Below are 5,551 nucleotides of genomic sequence, written 5' to 3' on the forward strand. Positions count from 1 at the left end.
GTATCTTACAACTTGTATTATTTTTGTACAGCTCTGAGCCCAGTACTTCATTGCTCAACCCAAGAAATGACAATCTCCTTAAAACTGAAGAAATTAACTGGTTTTGTTAGGCATAACAGAATTGTAGGCACACTGGTTCTCAAAATTCCCAGTAGATTTTCAAGGGGAATTCATGCTGAACACAGCTTTCTTCCTTTACATTGATTTTAGAATGTAGGCTTTCCCTCTTTCCCATTCTCCTTCTGGTAAGATGGGGCCATCAGTTAGTCATTGCCCCTGCTTTCCAGCAAAATATGACTTAATCCTTTGAGAGGGAAATGTGCTTATTAAATATTTAAACTTTTATTTGTTTCTCCCCTCTTCACAATACTTCCTTTTCTCCCTGTACTCATAATTGTCAGTTTAACTGGTGTGGGAATCCATCAGCTACATGAGCCCACCTCCCTTTGTTCTGATCTCTTTAAGTCTTTTATGATTAATATGTCTATGACTTATCTCCACACCTAGACTTTATGTTACTTGAGGATCAATGCCTTACATCTTAGATCTTATTGCCATGGTGCTTTATATGTACAAGGCCTCTAATAAATATCTAACAGCTTGAACAAATGCCTGAAGAGGCATCCCAATAGAAGTAACGTGATTAAATTCTCCTTGTATATCATGATTTTGTGAAGTACTTGAAGTATACCATGTCAAAAATGCTATGGGTGAAGGAATTTTAAAGGAGAAGAGACAACTCAAATCTGCAAACAGCCTAGCAGAAGTTCTGTGAGTTGCTAAATATCAGACTGTTATAGTAAGTGCAGAGGGGCCTATGTTTCTGTATTTTCTAGTAGATGTGCACCAGTGATGCTCACCTAGAGGAGATGAGGCAAGCCTTTGCACAAGCTGTTCCCTCTGCCTGGGACATCTTTTCTAGCCATTATTTATTTGTCAAGATCAAGGTTAAATGTCACTCCCTCTGTGGAACCATCATCAAACAAAATTTGTTTTTCCCTCCACTGAGCTCATATTCTATGCCTTGCAAGTATGCACTGTTTTCATCCATTCCATTACAACCCTGGTCAGTTTTGCTGATAAATACCTGCTTTGTCTGGGTTTGCTGAAATGAAAATCCTTTATGGATGAGGCTATGTTCATTTAATCTATCACCACCTCCAGTAGGTGCCTAATTAAAATAATGAATTGAATTCTCTCCTTTACCATGTGAGTTTATTCTCATGACACCTTAAGGGAAAAAAAAACCTTCCAGCTTTCAGCTGTTTGCCCACAAAATGCCTTATTGATAATGTGTAATCTAAAGTCCCATATAGCAAAACGATTCATTGTGATCAGCATGGACATTTGGAGTTGAGAAGACACGTCTCTACTGCTTTATTTCCTTCTGTATTAGTCATAGAGGATAAAAGAAACAAATCATTCTTTCAGGTTTTGCTTTGTGAGTCTGTGAAAATACTGTGCACAACAGGCTTATAAATTATGTCGCCTCCAGAGCCCTAATGAGCTAACTAGTGGTGATTCCATCTTTGAGGCAATGTCTGTAATCATCAGATGGTTCCTTTTGCCTGGGCCCCCAAAGTCCCTGAAGCATTCGCTTTGAGCATAGCAGTGGGAGACTTCCCTCACATACTCCCACATGCTTCCTGGCAGTGAAGTGGTAATAAATTAGATACAAACAAGCACTCTCAGTCGCCGGGTGCCTTGATTCCCCTTTTCCTTCCAGAGGGAAGCAGAACTAATTCCCTTGGCATTTGGACTTCACAGCTGGGTTGGTGACAGCAAGATGTCCCAGCCTCTAGGCCTTAAAGGAGCTGGCAGAGAAAATGGATGACTTTCTGCAAAGCTCTCATAGATCTTTGGAGAGACCCTGTGGAGACAGGCTAGTGAGTCTGGCCTGTAGCCTTCTATAGCCATGCCTAGAAAATTGTCTAGTCCCACTGACTTGAAGTCAAAGGATGCCCTGGTGAGTGCTCACAAGATTCCAGGGACTTATAGCTTTGGAATGCCAGGGCTTCAAGGGGACTTAAAAACCCTCAAGACTTCTCTACACCCCAGGCCTTGAAACAGTATTGATTTCTCCTACCCCCTTTACCCTTTCATGGCCAATCACATGCCAACACCTCGGGGCTGTCTGAGGACATCATTTCAATATGTTCTCTCTCCTCCACATCCCTTGTCACCCTCCTCCCTGTCTTCAGTGCCCATACTATACACTGATTTCCTGTCTTCCTTCCTCTGGTCTCTGCCTACATCACATTTCAATCCTCGCTCACACACCTGCCATTTGGTTTCCCAAACTACAGAATAATATTGAAGAAAGAGGAAATGATTTTACAGTCAAATATACATGATTCAGAAGGCCTGCTTTTCAAGATACAAGTCCCCCTGACCCCTAGGTTTCAGTATTTCTATTTTTTTAAGTATATATAGATTCCTTAGTAGGATTATTATTGATTGTTGTCATGTATTTCAAGCAACTAGCAAGATGTCTGGGATAAAGTGCATTCCCTGCTCTGTTATTATACTAATCCCTTCATCAAAGATCATAATGGTTCCCTATATTGAATATATATATATATATATATATATATATATACACACACACACACATACATATTGGATATATGTTCCCTATATTAAAGATTATTAAAGATATATATATATATATATATATATATATATATATATATATCAGTATATTGGATATATGTAGACATATCTCCAATATGTATATATCTTCTTATATGCTGGCTATAGTGGCTTTTATATGGGTCTATAGATGAAATCCAAACTTCCAACCTGAATTCAAGTAAAAAAAAAAATAAGGAGATTAAATCCATCTGTCTCTCTAGCTGCTTTTCCACTCTAACCCTTCAGTACTAGATGCTTGAGCCAAATCACACACCCCACTGTGCTTCAAGTTCCTTTTTCTCTTTGGTTTAGTTCTTGCTATTTTCTCCACCCAGAGGAACATTTTCTGAGTGTTGAAATCTTCCCCATCCTTGAAAGCCCCTTGCAAACTTCTTCTCCTCCACAAACTCAGAATCAATCACTCCCTCACCAAGTATGACAGTTGCACATTACTAACTTTTCTCTGGAATTTGTCACTTTTCTCCCTGTATTTTTGTTAGTGCGCACACATATCCATTCTCTCCTTTAGAGTAGGTGCTAAGTTTTAATTATCTGCCTACCTCCGAAGCAAGCATGGTCAATGGCACAACATATGTACCCAGCACATGTCTGTGAACTGAATTAAATTGGATTATGAGACTTTGAGCAACTGAGAGTGGGACTCTTGTCTTATAATCTTGGAGTTATCTATTTCTAATACTGTCCAGCTTCTGCACTCAGAACCTATGAGAGGATTGCCAGAGCCTCATAGGCACCTGCAATTTTGGGAGAAGTCTGGCTCCTCTTGTTCACTTAACCAAGGGTTCTGCTGAATGCTCCCATGGAGGGACCAAGATGCAAACTTTCTGTTCTGGTCTATTTTGTGCCAGGGCAGAAACAGATACACATCAGCAACTGCACCTTGGAGGCAGAAAAATGACCACACGTTCTTGATCGGTGCCATAGCAACTCCACAGGTTTCTGGAGAATGACCCTAAAAAAGATGTTCTATTTCTTACCCTAAACTTCACAGTCCAGTTAAGGAACAAAAGCCCCCTCTTCCTCTCACATTACTTTTATTCATAGTATGAGTTTTCCCGGGAGCTGTAATGATTGCCACGTGCCATACAGCTGACGTGTCACAGGAACACATGAAGTCTATCATTCGAAGAAGGCAGGGAAGGTAGGCAACACCAACTTCTGCCATTTCTGGGGGCCAAATAAGATGAAACAGTCTTTTATTATAGCAGGAGAGAATTTGGCTAAGAGTCAGGAGGAACTGACAGATAATAAATTGTTTATGCAAAAGCCATGCAAAAGGAGACATAACGTATCTCTATCATACCTAGAAAACTTTAAGATACATTTAACCGTCTACACCTGATACACTGCTGACCTTACAAAGATATGGAAATAGACCAGGAGCGCCCATTGGTCCTGTCTTTGTATGTCAGAATAAGGTTATAATTACACAATCGAATGTAAACAGCCATAATTTCCTCATCTGCAGAATGGAGAAGGTAATGAAATTACCTTTCCCATGGTAAAATAAAATTAGTCATGCAACATGCTTAGTGCACTGTCAGGCGTATAGTGAGCACCTAATAAATGATAACTGAGAAGGAACATGAAGAAGAAAAGGGTGATCATGAGTGGAAAAGATGGCGACAGATATAAATTGTTTTCTAAGGGAGGCAGCTGGGGTCTCCTGCAGGAGATATTTGAGTTAGAAGCAAATGGCCTGATTGAATCTGACTCTGAAGTACTGACCTCATGGTTGGTGGGGGGAGGGGAGAAGTTACTGACTTCCTTTGGGTTTTGATTTTCTTCCTCTCTAATTTGGGGGGACATTATATGTCTTTCACAGAATTGTTATGAAAATGAAGCTATAGAGTCTATGAGAGTGTGCAGCCCCAGGTTTGGTAAATACTAGGCACCTCCAAGTCAGAAATGAGTGAAGGCTGGGTATTTGAATTCCCTTTATCCATACCAATAAATGAATAAATGATAATTAGTCAACATAAGCTCGTTTGTTCCACTGGGAAGCCCAGAATGCAAGCCAGTCCTACATCTGGGCCAAGTCACCAGTCACTTCATGGTGTATTTTGACAAATACCAGGAAGGTCCTTTCATTTCATCCTGAAATTCCACTAAGAGCAGCTTTCTGTATTTCATTGAGCCTCTCTCCATGACCTTTTACATAAAATGCAAATTATCTTATTAAGGGTTAACGTCAAATCTTAAGTGTCTTAGGAAAGGAAAATAACTTCAATGAGCCTCTCTCTTTATGTTCTAATCCCTGAGCTAAGGAGGAAGTCCTGGTAGCTTTCAAAATCGACTGTGGTAATCTAGAGAAACTGGAAGAGGTGAGGACACTGAAGACAAGTAAGTTTGTAAAGATGCAATCCGCCTTTAATTAAGTGAATGAGGATCAGTGGTTGTGAAGGCAGAGGGTTTTGCACACTGAGGCTCCCCGGGAACTCCTAATAGCTACAGCCGTATACCACCCATTTAGTGCTTGCTATTGCTATTACATAGCATTTTCTGTTAAATTAGGGAATCTAACTTAACAGAAATTTAAGTGCAGTTGTCTTCTATTTCAGATGGTTTTTAAGGGTACTAAGAAAGCAACAATATGCCTCTCATATGTCATGAAACTATGAATCCTGGGGGATTCATAAAAATGTGCATGCATGGGAGCCCTCCTACCCATATGTGGCAGGCAATGGAAGCCATTGATCTCAAAATGTTGAAGGTATCAAGATGTTCTTGTGCATCTATTTACTGTCCCAGCTGAACTCTTTGCTCCTTGCAATTTTATTCATGTGCAATTGCCCACCTACAGCAAGCTGCAGACCTTCACATCCATCACGTCCCCACTGGCATTTGGGTTGGAGAAATACTGCTCATTAACTTGATCTCCTCCTTTTGACAATTA

This window comes from Prionailurus bengalensis, chromosome F2 (assembly GCF_016509475.1).
Source record: "Prionailurus bengalensis isolate Pbe53 chromosome F2, Fcat_Pben_1.1_paternal_pri, whole genome shotgun sequence".
In the NCBI taxonomy this organism is placed as follows: domain Eukaryota; kingdom Metazoa; phylum Chordata; class Mammalia; order Carnivora; family Felidae; genus Prionailurus; species Prionailurus bengalensis.